This window comes from Hemitrygon akajei, unplaced genomic scaffold (genome assembly GCF_048418815.1).
Source record: "Hemitrygon akajei unplaced genomic scaffold, sHemAka1.3 Scf000052, whole genome shotgun sequence".
NCBI lineage: Eukaryota > Metazoa > Chordata > Chondrichthyes > Myliobatiformes > Dasyatidae > Hemitrygon > Hemitrygon akajei.
Window position 1 is genome coordinate 6,769,038 of NW_027331938.1, and position 14,574 is coordinate 6,783,611.

Sequence of the window (14,574 nt, forward strand, 5' to 3'; positions counted from 1 at the left end):
GACATGCTCTTGTCTCATTACTACCATTCGGGATATCTTCTTGTCTCATTACTATCATCCAAGTTATTTTCTCGTGTCCTTACCACCATCCGGAAGTAGTTACATGACCCTGAAGACCCACGCTCAGAGATTTACCTAAATCCTCTGCCATCAGATTTCTGAACGGTCCATGGACCCATGAAAGCGACCTCATAATTCCTTTTTTACTTGTTAGTTCATTTACTTTTTCCATTAATTAATTTATTCGTTCGTTCGTTTGTTTACTTACCTAAATACTTTGTACATTTTATGCATATGTTACTTATTAATGAACTGTGTGCGCGTTGCGCCACCTGGCGGTTATGACAGCAATAATGGGACTTCTCCGAATTGGCCATCCAGATGTAGAAGGACTCTCCATTGTTGGAACGGCCATTGCTGGAGTGGTGAATTGTTAGAGTGGTCCGGCTTTTGTGAAACAGGCTTAGGCGAGAACACGCTTGGACAAACACAGCCGCATGCTCGAAGTAAGGAGTGAAGTTCCAAGGAAGTTGATATTTTTTTGTAATTACATAGCTAGTGCGCTGAGAATAGATGCCGAGTCAGTGTCATGTGTGAGATTTGTGTGAGATTTAGAGAAACTGAGATACCGCCTCTGTCCCGCATAAATTGATCCGCACAATGTCCATCCGGTGCAGCTCCTGAGCGAGCATGTTAAAGAACGGGAGCTGCTGGTCCATGAGCTTCGATTCACACGGGACAATGAGGAGGTGATAGGTAGAAGCTACAGGGAGGCAGCCACCCGAGATGAAGGCGACCGTATCACGGGTGACCTGCACGAGAGGCAAAGCAGATAGAACGCAAGAAAAGCGCTCCCTTGTGGCCATTCCCTCAATAATAGGAGTACCGCTTCAGATGCATTTGGTAGGTTGCCGGGAGTGGAAATTACGAAAAGGAAGGTACTGAGACCGGCTCTGTGGCCCAGAAGAGGATGGTGAAAGGGGAGTGCAATAGCGATTGGGGATCCTCAATTAGAGGATCGGAACGCATATTCAGTGGACATGGAAGAGACACCCAGTTGCGCTCCGAATCCATGGTTTATCATGAAGGAGTCGCCGCTGCTCTGTTCTTATCTGATGCAGCCTATCGGTCTGCCTGGTGGACTGAGAACCCTTTGGGCTGGAGAGCGACAACCAGAGCGTGGCAGATGAGCCGTCTCAGTGAAAGAGTGGACTCAGAAATCCTTTGTGTCCCTTCGAAACAGCAATCTTGTCCTTAGGCCCTGTGCTCTGCTCTCTAATGAATGTACATTGGCCAGGAAGATGCGATGGAACAGTGGTCGTGTTCCCGTAGCTTCACTCTGGCCTGATACCCACCGCACTCCGTCCTCCCCTGGTCGACCTCGCTTCTCTGGCGGAATTCCGCTCACTTCCAGGTGCAATGGTGGCATTGCTGGGAGTTTATCTTCGACGAGTCGTTACTGTTCACGTGGAGTTCGTGTGATCCCTGGTGCATTTAGAGAATTCGCGTGTCTGTTTTTGTGCTTAATTGGCAGAAGACTGCGGCGATAACAGTGCAGAAAATGTACGTCTTGTAGATCAGTGAGCTGACGGAAATTGTCGCCCTATATCGCCAGTGGTGCAATGTTTTTAAATCGGACGGGCGATGTTAAGGACACAGAAAAGGTACTCGAGTTTGAAGGAGACTGCGAGGTGGAGCGGCTCAGGGACGCGCGTGACCAATGCATCCATTCTCACCTCGAGTCTGTATCTTCCACACTGCCCCCTGGTGGTGACAGCGTCCGGCCTGACTTCTGCACTGATGCTCTTTGGACCATGCCAGTGAAAGTCTGGCCGTCTCTGTGTTGCCGCTGGTGTCATTTATCACCGTGTGCAGTTGTGGTTCTCCTTTTGTCATGCCCAGCTTCTGAAATTCTTCGAAGTGAAGCTGCCTTATACAGAAATACCCTTCTCATATGCAGGGAATACTATTTGGGCTATAAATGAGAGACACCTCTGCATTATCGCGCCTTTACATTAAGGAGAGAGAGAAAGGGAGAGGGAGAAAGGGAGAGAGGGAGAGGGAATGAGAGAGAGAGAGAGAGAGAGAGAGAGAGAGAGAGAGAGAGAGAGAGAGAGAGAGAGAGAGAGAGAGAGAGAGAGAGAGAGAACTCTGAGATGAATGAGTCAGTACTGATCGGAGGATGAGAGGTGGAGAGGTTCAGTGACTTTATGTTCCCGGATGTAACCATCTCAGAAGACCAGCCCTGGACCAAATATATAAATATAATTACAAGGTGAGCACAACGGCGCCTCCTCTTCCTCAGGGGTCTGTGGAGATTCGGCATGTCATCGAAAACCTTGGCAAATATCCGCAGGGTTGCGGCAGGAAGGTGCTGACTGTCTGCATTCCGGCCTGGTGTGGGGAAACCAATCCCTTTGACCGGAAACCCCTGCAAAACACAGTGGATTTGCCCCAGTAAATCACGGGGAAAGCCCCCCCCACCCCCCAACCACTGGGAAAATTATTTGAAACGTTGCCCTGGAGAGGTGGCAACCATCAGCAAATGCGCTCACCAGCCAGGACACGCTCTTTGCTCGCTGCTGCCATCAGGGAGAAGGCACGAGTGTCTCAGGGCTCGGAGCGTCGGGGTCAAGAATGGTTACTCACCCTCAACCATCGGACGCTTGAACAAAATGGAATAACTACACATATTCTCTTCCTGCTCTTCCCATAACCAATGAGCTGACAATTGTGTTCCCGAGGGTCGGGGAGGGATCGGGTCTGGCTTTGTGTTGGAATTGCATATGTGTTGGAACATTTACGGAGTGGGTCAGGGTCCTGAAGATCATTCGGTGTTGCTGAGGCTCAGGGGGCGGGAAAGTTCAGTATAACCGGGTGCGTTGCCCGGAATTGGGGTGGGGGGTCTGTGTAGGGGCATGAGGTTGGGAATTGTCGTTGTGTAGTTCGGTGTGGGACTATGATAGAGTGACGGCGTTAATAGGTGGTCAGTGGTAAAATGAAGGGTGACTGAACAGGTCAAAGGAATGACGAAGATGCCTGAATAAACCTTGAACTGTCCAACATTATATGATCTTAACATAATTGCACAGCAAACGAGCTGAAATTGCGCGCAGGAGAAACGAGGCAAATAAATGATATCCTCCTCAGATGATATTTAGTGGGATGAAGAAGATGTGAAGAGTAATGACGCAGTGCATCCTGGCTACTGATACTGGTACCTGGATTATGAGGATTCACCACCTGCAAGGTTCATAGAAACACAGAAAACCTATAGCACAATACAGGCCCTTCGGCCCACAAGGCTGTGCCCAACATGTCTTTACCTGAGAAATTACCTAGGGCTATCCATAGCCCTCTATTTGTCTGAGCTCCATGTACCTGGCCAGGAGTCTCTTGAAAGACCCTATCGCATCCGCCTCCACCATTGTCACCAGCAGCCCATTCCACGCACTCACCACTCTCCAAGTCGAAAACTGAACCCTGACATTGCAGCATTCACTCATCCTGGGTCCTTGACTGCACTACTGCTAGAGTTATAAAGCAAATTACTGAAGGTTGTTCCTGGTCTCCACTAGCTACCACACACTGAAATTCCAAAAACATCTGCCCTGCCATCCCTGACCTGTCTCATATCAGAAGGATCATCCTATTTTCACTTGATATTTGGTTAAATCCAACCAGATAAATTATCCACTTTAAATTAAGCTGGTTTAAGTTATTAATTTGTGCACATGATGACATTTGAGCTGTTCTGTTATCTCAGATTCTCCCAACCCAAACTTAGAAAAGTAAAATGATGTGATATTTATCAGCCAGTCAGTATGTTTCTAACCATTGCAGACGTTTTTACTTAACCCATAAAGCGGGGTTTCATTTTCCCTCTTTGGATAGGTTGGTGTTTTTTTTAACTTAAGGCTTTATTTATGTGCACAGCTCTCAGCTTTTCTCCCATTTGTCTCGTCATATTGCTTCAGCCAGGCAGGTTGAATTAAGCCAGTTTCAAGAAAAAAAAATAGTTATTCACATCCTTTCCTGAAATCCGAAAATGCTTTCCTAGATGACGAAGTACTTCTGAAGTGTAGCCACAATTTCCAATGCAGGAAATACATTTTCATATTTGTGCTTATCAAGCTCTTCCAGACCAAAATGTGATAATGAATAGGTAGTTGTGTTTTAGAGTTGTCTGTGGGATTCATTGGACATGTGATTAGGAAAGAGGAGTTAGAATGCACGATGACTATGGGAACGATTGAAGGGAAGAAAGCAAGAGGAAAGCAAAGACAAATGATGATGGAGACAGCAGCCAGAGAACTGGAAATGAATAACAATGAATTGATCCACTTGACCCGAAACAGGAGTGTGTGGGCCATGACAGTCAAAGCTCACACTGGACACGGCACCTGATGATGATGATGATGATGTCTATGGAATACTTGGGACAGCTCCTGCTTCATCATTGAAGCGAGTCCATGACCCTCTTCGGCCGAGAGAGCTGATGTACTGTAGTGCTGATGTGCTGTAGGATTCAGTGCTAAGCAACTGAAAGTGCGCTTTCCTCGGAATGCCACATAATAACCATTTTCCAATGTCCTAAGGCCCAAATACTCCATTGATCAAAACCCCAAAAGCCAAGCCGATCACAGACTCTGACTGGGTGTGGAAGCCTTCTCTAATTGCCCACATCTCTAAGTATCCAGCCTTCATGTAGTCAGCTTTGCACAAAAGGGCTCCAGAAGTGACGATTCAGCAATGTCTGAACAGCCCCATTTGCAGTGATAGACTCATAAGTAGCAGTCAGTACAATGGCATCGTACTGCGCTCATCATGCTACACCATGATGTTTGAGTCTTCATGTTCGTATGAGAGCAGCGTAAACCTTGGATTAATAGATGGACATCTAACAGAGTCTGACTGTTACCCTGGGGAGGCAGCATAGATGCACTGGAGTGGGACTTAAGATCTAGAGGTGCGACTGCTACTAGCTGACTCAGGGTGACAAACCAAACCTTCAGGGATATTGATTAGTATCGTCCAGTCCTCTATAAACTTAGTGTAATAGTTAAGTTTTGCTGATTGGAATTACGGGCGCTGAAACTTGAGAATTCTTCAAAGCTTTTACACTATCAAGGGTAGAAGCCAAGAGTTACTGAATCACTAACGGTACTGCATATGCCACTCCATGGGGTATCTAACTGAAGAGCATCATCTTGTGCTGGGGCATCACCTCTCGGATCCTAGATTATTTCAGATCTGGTATAAAATTGGAGGCTCCGTTGATTTCAGTGAAGAGTCTTTGCCTGCAGATTCATAAGCAAAGAAGCAGACTTTTATTTTATTTATTTTACTTCAGCGTAATATATTTAATTATTTGCAAAAGGTTTAATTTGTTCCCGTTAGCAACTCAAAATATTTAAAAAAGTTATTATTTGATTTACAATAATTTTTAAATAACTATTATCAGTGGTGATACCTTTGACAGAAGTTGAAGCTCCACGCGCAGTCTTTACCTTTCATCTGCAAGGAGTGTGTCAGGACAGAGCTATTGTGCTGCTTCATCTGAGTATTGATCACTGCTGAGACCTCGCTAACCTAGCCATTTTAGAATTTCAGCTTTATACTTTTACAAAACGCAGCCAAGTTGTATCCAGTAATCAAATACAATCACAGAAGATTCAGCAGGTGCTGCAAACCTGGAGCAGTACACACAAAATACTGGAGGAACTCTGCAAGTCAGGCAGCTTTTGTGGAATGGAATGAACAGTGTACGCTTTGGGCCAAGACCCTTCATCAGGACTGGGGAAAAGGGGCAGAATAATTTTATTTTGAGTTGTGCATTGCAACATTCAGCAAGTCGTGTCAGTACCCTCACTAACTATAACAAATTGTTTAAACTATTCTCCGTATAGATCCTTATCTTAGCTGGTTGCTGCATATGATTATTCTTGGAATTGTCAGTTTGACTGGAAGGACTTGTTGAATTTGACTGAACGGGATGATGACTCCTCTGACTAATCAGGTCAGCTCTTGTTCTGAGTGTAGTAGCAATGTTCATACCTCCTTACCTTTATTCCCATTGACCACCAAAACAATGTTCTCCCAATTGGTCATGTTTGCTCATTGTTTTCTTGTTACATAGGCCTAGGTCCCAATGTCTTGGATAATCTCATGCAAGATTTATTAGACTATTGTTCTCTTGTATATTCTAAATCGTCTTTCAGTTGCTAAAATAAAGTACAAATCAATACTAGGATCTAGTCTAATGGTTTTCAGCAGTTGTAAGTTGTACTTTGAAAGAAAGGGGTTTTTTCTGTTCAGTTTGTTGAGGCCAAGAGAATAATTCCATAAATCACCTACCTCAATGATGCAGGAGCATGTGGAAATCAGTCCTCCAGAAACGACCCCTGGGAAGGGGGCGGAACGGTAGCATAGCAGTTAGTGTAACACTGTTACAGCCACAGTGACCCTGTTTCGATTCTGCCACTCTCTTTAAAGAATTTGTATTCTTTCCCCCTGACCATGTGAGTTCTTCTGGGTGCTCCAGTTTCCTCCCACATTCCAAAGATGTGCGAGTTAGTAGGTTAATTGGTCACATGGTTGCAATTGGGAGACACAGGCTCATTAGGCCGAAAGGCCTATTACCATTCTGCATCTCCAAATGAATATAAGTAAGTGCAGATGGGCAAACCTAGCAAGATCTGGCCATTCATAAAATGTTAACCATCAGTGATGGCTTGAGAAGAGATGCAAAATACATCTACTGTTCAGCATGTTCAAAAGAATAATCAACGCATTGTCAAGTTATACTATTCTCATACATACCACTCTCAAGATAGTCTCTGAAAATAGTTCCTCCATTTGCTATGATAGTGCAGTTCATTAACACAACAACAGCAGAGATTAAATTGCATAATGTTAAAAACACAAAATGCTGGCAGAACTCAGCAGGCCAGACAGCATCTATGGGAGGAGGTTGTGACGACGTTTCGGGCCAAAACCCTTCCATGTTACTTCACTCCTGATGAAGGTTTCGGCCCGAAACGTCGTCACTACCTCCTCCCGTAGATGCTGTCTGGCCTGCTGAGTTCTGCCGGCATTTTGTATTTTTATTTATTTCCAGCATCTGCAGATTCACTGGTGTGCCTTTGCATAATGTTGTTCATTTTTTTAGCTCGTCAGGTTTTCTGACAGGTAAGGCCACGGATAAGCATTTCTTTCACAATATAAAAGCAGAAAGAATTTGATCTCTAAAACACCTATTAAAAATCCATTCACGAAATGTTAGAAATTGACTTAAGTATTAATATTCACTATAAATCTTTGGCTTTATTCTTTAATGTTTTCCTTGGCCAGTAAATATAAATGTTGTGAAGCCCTACCTGCTGAGCCAAAGTCAGACTATTATGAATCAGATTTTTGCAATGAGGAGTAACAGATATTATCTTTGTCCTGGTAGAACCTAAAACTCATACATGGGGAAAATAAAAACACTACTTCATGAGGGAAATACTGTACTTAAGGTTTATATAGTGGAAATAAAGAGAGTAGTGAATCAGACATTTAAAGTGGAGTCTGCTGGACAGTTCCTTGTAACATGTTCATTTGTGCATTAAATATTTATTCCTAAATCATGTCAAAAACATGAATTTTGGTCTTCATTAGTGACCTTATGAGATATCTGTGCAAAATGTCAGGCAGAATGTTGATCGTGAGAGATCATATGCTTAGAACTCATCTTGGAAAATTTCCTTTTGATCAATTTAAGTATAGAAAAATAGACAAATTCTAACAGGTGTGAATTTACCTGTTATATTGTCCTTTCATTGTAATACTGTAACAATACTTAAAGGCCAGGCAGTTGACTCCTTAATGAATCCATTGCAGATCTTTTTCTTATTTCATTGAATCATTGGAAGCTAACATGAATGATATCTGTCCTTGTGTTAATTTTGTCAATTGTCATCTAATGCCTAGGTGTCTGCATCCCACAAATACTTTCTAAGCAACTGTCACATAAATTTCAAAATGGCCATTTACTTTTCTGCTGAAAACCACCCATCCAAAGGCTGAAACTATAGGCCATCTGGGTGCTGTGACAGCTACCTCACATTTCCGGTGGCCCAGGTTGAACCCTGAAGTCCAGTGCTGTCTGGAGTTTGCATGATTTGCAACTGCTTGACGATTAGCCCGGAATCCATAGCGCTTTGAGCCTCTTGGATGACTCGATGACAATCGTTGGGTTTCTTAATCACAATTCAAATTCGAGGAATAAAGCTGTTGAAATAGCAAATTTGCTGTCCTTTACAAACTGTAGGATACCAGTTTCCAGTAGAAAACACTAAAGCATGACTTAACAATTAGTTACATCAGGAGTTGAGCTAACCAGTACTCACAAAAGAAATAGCTTGAGGCTCCTTTTCAGAAAATAAACAAAAGATACTTATTTTGAAGGTTCAGTTTGTATGTTGGAGATCAGATACCTATTCACAAATGAACCTCGCATGCAAATTGCTATTTTTGTTTACCTCTGTTGCAGAGTTCTGGAACTGATGTGTATTAACTTTTTCAATAGCCATTACTAGATAGTATGCAGGACCCAGGGATGGGATAAATTAACTTGAGTGCAAAGAAGGATTCTGTGAACAAATAAATGATTATGAGCTTCATCTCCATTCAAAAGGCTGAAGTAAATGCAGAACAACCTATATGTAGGTAGTTGAGCCAAAATGTTGCATTGGCACCGAAGTAACTTTTGGCCTGGAAATTGACCATGCATTCAGAGTAGTTTTCTACTTACATCCACCCATTAAAGCAAATAGATTCAGTAAATAAACACACGAAGAGCTGATATAGATCAGCAACTATAATTTATTTTTAATATTTAAGCAATACAATTATGAGAAGAGTACCCCTTCTTGTTTGAAGATCGTTGTGGATTATATGGTCTGTGGCTTCTTCTGGTTGACTGGGGTTGTACACTGGAGACTTCATTTACATTTGACCATTTCTCTACATGTGTATGAATGATCATTGGACATCATTGGATCAATAGTCTGTGAGCATTGGACCAATAACAAGGTGTTGGCTTAGTTTTTTTCTATCTGTTTTAGTTCATTGGGGTTGAGTTTGTGTGACTGAAGGACAATCATGACTGCTAAATATCAGTCATGATCAAATGGCAGAGCACACTCGATGGGCTGAATGGCCTAATTCTGCTCCTATGTCTTATGGTTTTATGGAAAGGCCTGAGCAGCTTTAATCAAATGTGAAGAGCGGGGCGACAATTGATTTCTTAGTTTGCAGGGATTAGGTAGACTGCTGCTTCACAATGAGTGGGTGGAGAGCAATGTGTGACAACATGGGCATCTAGAATCTTGTGGTGGAACTTAGGATTCCAGTAATGCATCACATCTGAATTTTCATCACTTCACTAAATCATGTGTGACTTCTTCTGGTGCAACCTGCACATCAGAACTAATTTCTAGCAGATATCTGGAATCAGTTTAGTCTCTGCAGACTTGTCATAACCTGGATTAAAGGTCTGATATTGCATTTTTACAATGCCGTCTTGCCTCGAAGCACTGCACCTGCTGAATAATAGATTTGGACTGAGATGGGTTCAGTTCACTCTGGTTTTTCAAACACCACAAAGTTCAGTGCTCTTACCAATGCTCTTTAAAGGACGTGTACTCAAGCTGCTGATGAAATTGCTCAAACTTATCCCGATGACTAAGCTAGCCCTGGTACTGCAGATCAACACCTTCACTTCCATCGTCCACCTTGAATGCGAACTGAAATAACACAGAGGAATATTACTAGAAATGAAGACACTGAAAAAGGAACAGTCACTACCACCTTGATAATAGGAATTCAAGACTATTACAACACTTAGGGAGTTTTAAGTGACATCTGGATAGGCAATATGAATGAGCAGAAAATGGAAGGATATGGACATTATGTAGGCAGAAGAGTTCAGTTTAGTTATTTAATTACTAATTTAATTGGCTCTGTACACCATTGCAGGCCGAAGGGCTTGTTCCTATGCTGTACTGTTCTGCGTTGTATATTCCATGACCCTCTTTAAGCTCTTACGGAATGACGTTTCACTGCATGCAAATTTTCAATGACCACTTGAAGGAAGGTCCCTGGGTCCAGAAACCAGAAAACTCAGGCTGAGAAGTAATAACATCAGTGCTACAGATATCTGCGTTGTCTCTCGTGTACTGCAAAGCCAAGTACTAAACCAGAAATAATCACTCACTACCTATTTGACTTCATAAACTGATGAGCATTTTATTTTAACAGGCTTATTAGGGAATCTTTTGTTCACTTGAAACATGAGACAATGAAAGTGCGCAGAATAACTTATTGCAGTTTGTTTAGGAAGGTTACTCAGTGATATAGCAGTGACTGGAGCAAGGCTTAGGAGGGCCACCAGAGAGGCGGCTGAAGAGGCAGAAAAGTGAGGCTTTTGGCTGTGGCTGAGGAGGAAGGACAGAAATTTGGCGATATTCTAACCCCATTGAAAGGTGAAGGGGGTGGTAGGGAGATGTAGCTGCCAATGCTCCGCCACCAGGAGATATACCAGGGCTAGGAGAGTGAAGCATCGATGAATGGTGGTCTCCAGCTGATTATCCTGCAGCAGATTTAAGGGCACTGCTGGAGGTGTGGCGGGAAACAACGTCTTATTCAGTTGCTCCTCAGTCACTCCAGCCCAGTTGGAGTCGCAGAAATGCAAGAATCTAAATTATTCCTGCTGTTTTACAGGCAACCAGTATATCAGGATTAGAGCTAAATTACAGGTGGGGGAAATACTCTCTTACTTCAGCATTGCAAATGTGAAAACCAGCAACTATTGAGCAACAATGCCACTGGAACAGAATTTAATCATCTTCTAATTTATGTATGATTAGTTGACAATTTGTTGATGGAAATCACAGGGTGAAGGAGTCTGCCTATAATCACAGCAATTATACTTGAAGAAACATTCACAAGAAGGAAGCCAAAACAATAGGTTTCATAAATTTGAAAACTCTTCTTATTGGATATGCTGATAAAATTAATTGAGCCGCTATTATTACTGCTATGAAAATGGATGAAGATGCTATGAAGATGCTTCTAGCTAACCAATGGTACTCAAGGAGATTGCTTCATTTTTCACATGGTCCTTTGGTAAAGGGATAATTTCCTAAGAAACAGATTTTCAACACCATGAACTGCTCTCCCGTCAGTCTTGGAAGACAGGATTACTGCAAGGAAAAATAAATTCCCATTTAGCGTTTTCATTTGAAAAAATACCATCTCTAAATTTTCAATAATGCAGTGTTATTTTAGTAAATGATGCATATTTTCAAATAATATGTGTGGTTATAATAAGTAAATAATACTTAACTATTCAATTTTCTTTCCACACTGTTTTAACATTAAGGCAATTATCTCAGAGGAATTTGCTGTTGATCACATAAATTAAAATGTTCAGTTTTATAGGTCAAGCATTACTTTTGTCTTTGAACTTTGTGAACTCACAAGATGAGCCTGGGCAAGACTCCTTTTAGTTCTCCTCCATACCTCTGATCTTCCCCGGGAGTAGAGTAAGTAAGAAAAGAATGAAATTTGATATGCTCTTCTATTTACTTTGGGAGCAGTTTATTGAATCAGTTCATTTGTAGCATTTGACCACATAATTTTCTTTCCTCTTTTGCCTCTTGGTAAGAATTATACAAAATGTTGAATGAGTTTGCTTCATTTGCTTCCTTAACCCTATGAAATGCAATTTTCTGTACTTGAATTTGTGTACATTTTAAACATTTAATCAGCTTGTCTTAATAAAACATTCCATTTATTTATTTAACAAAATTATGTGTGGGTTTTAACCCTGGCTGTACAGATGGCAAAAACCTATCTATCTAGTTGTCTTTGGTTTATTTATATTGAAAGAGGAACTGACTTTTTTCCCCTTAAAATAAAGGATATCAAAGGTTTTTTTTTGTCTTCTGAATGTGAAAGATTACAATTTTGATCAATATGGTTCTGGAAAAGAGTGGAGTGGTCTAACACATGTCGTAAAATTACATCATTTCTTTCCTAGTAAATGATGAGTCTTTGGCTCCTCACCCGACTTCCAAGTGGTTCTCGTCTTACCCCTCTCACGAAGGCACTGATGTTTTCTGAGGACAGCCATCCAATATGCTTCAGACCAGTTTTCTTCTGTGAGCCATGCCAGTGAAAATTGTCAGCTTATTCATTCATGAAGTCTGACCCAATGTATCCTTCTCCTGCTGTGTGCATACACAAACCTTGCAGCTGATGCTGCTGGATGACAGTCAGGAGCAGAAAGCCCAGCTAATATTTCTCTCCTCACCCTCAGGACAATGGAAGGCTATTGGCTATGATCAAATAGCATCCCTTTAAAATCTATATAACGTCAGAATTGAACATTTTAATGAGCCAGAAGCTCCCCAGAATGCCTTTCTAAACTGCAATGAAAGTGTTATATTAGACATCACCACAGAGTAGGCTAGTAAAATGGTAATATGATGCACATCGTTTTGTAAGCTGGAAATAGCATGGCTTGCATGGAGCTAACCTGACTACAATGGGAAGAGCATAAATCTTCAGTCCCATTATAAACAGTAAACACAAACTTTGTCACTTGGTATTGCTTAGCCAAACATTCAAGAAAAATTAACTGGATGAAACTTTGAATGCAATTTGCTATGTATATCTAAAATAATGTAAATTTGCTGCATTCTAACTGGTTCCTAACTGAAATAATGTAGGTCGATAAGAAAAACTGGTCAGGTGTGTTCACACTGGGGAGCAATATGGCATTACAGATTACTGTCATTCCTCTTGTTCAATATTACAATATCTTAACTTCCCTGCCAATAAAGGATTAGAAAGCAGAAAATATCCTCAGATGATTTTCAAACAAATATTACAAACGTGTTCAACTGACAGAATAAAAAATAAGTACAGGCATTGGGAGAAGTTTAAAGCATGTATGCCATATTTTGAGAGTAAGAATTATTTTCTGGCCTTGCTGGAAGACATCACTCTTCTCATTAAATCGGAGATGTGGCACTAATATTAAACTCGTATAAATATAATTATCCATCGATCATCAAAATTAATTGAGTTCTCAGCAGAAAACTAGAGATTTTGCTATTTTGATACATCTGAACTTTTTTTATGAATGTAAGAAGTGCAATCTAAACCAAGCTTTAAGTTTAGAATGCTTCAACATTCCATATTGAAGAGAATCTTTGCCTTGCAAAGATCTTACCTTTGACAGGTAAATTTAATCTATTTTTTTCTGTAATTTATTTTGGAGCATTGTCCATAGAAATGTGTTATTTGCTAACATTGGTGTGAATTGAGTCCTAGAGTATTCAAGCCCATACCTCAGTTTTGTAATAAGTCAATAATGAACAATGTTGATGCTCAGGTATCTTGTTTTCTGATCTGTGAGGAGCAACAATTTGACCCACATGGTACAAGTCTAATAGTGATGCAGGAACAGTAAAGTCTGAGGATGTATGTACAGCAATCATTGAAGATGACTGGACATTTTAAGAAAGCTCTTTAGAGAATGGTAATTAAGATACTTGGTTTTATCAGTAGAATAAAAGTAATAAAGAATGTGCTAATTTTATAAGCAGGTTGTAGTCTAACCAGTGAGGAAAAAAGCAGCCTTGATTCTATTGTCTATTTTAGTCTAACAATATAAATTCCTGAAATAGTTTTGAAAAATGTTCCCTCAGATTTTAAGAGCAATTTCTTTAAATTTTGTTAAGTAATACTTATTCATTTAAGATCACCCTAAGTTTTATTAAGATTGTTAAAGTTAATAAAATGAGATAAATGTTGACAAATATTTAGAAACATGTGACCAAATGGCTTCATACTGCTGCCAGTGCAGTTCTTGGCCTTGAATAAATTCACTTCTCTTTAATGTTCTATAAATATTTTCCTCTCTGGCTGTGCTGTGCCTGAGAATGCTGGTTTTGACATTACCCACGCCCTGGTCCCCAAACTATTTGTGTATGAGCTATTCATGATTAAATTTAATAACTTTTCAATGGATCGGATAGAAATCCTACGTACAAATGATACTTATGAGATTGGCATACTCATAAATTTTTGATTCAAAACGATCTGTAAGTACCCTCACTAAAACTATATTTTACGTTGTTAAATGATACTAAATTTTCTTAATAGTGTGGAACATACTCTATACTATCTATTGTGAATAACCTAATGCTGTATTTTATTTTCAAATCAGGGCACAAAAGACTACCAGTTAAAAGCTAACTACATAGTTTAAAATACACCAACTAAATTTCTGGAAGAGCTACAAATTAACTATTACGATCAAGGCAGAATGGCACAGATTAGAGAGGGAAAACGAATGTCAACATAAAGCAGAAGCCTAGCGAGACAGGTTACAGCAGGAAGTCCTGGAATACCGGCAAAGAGCTGACGCCGAGCGAGAGAGGTCAGGAGGAGAACACAAACGGCCCCAAAAGGAGCAGAAAGCTTCAGAGAAAGAGTTACTGAGTTACAGGGTCAGAG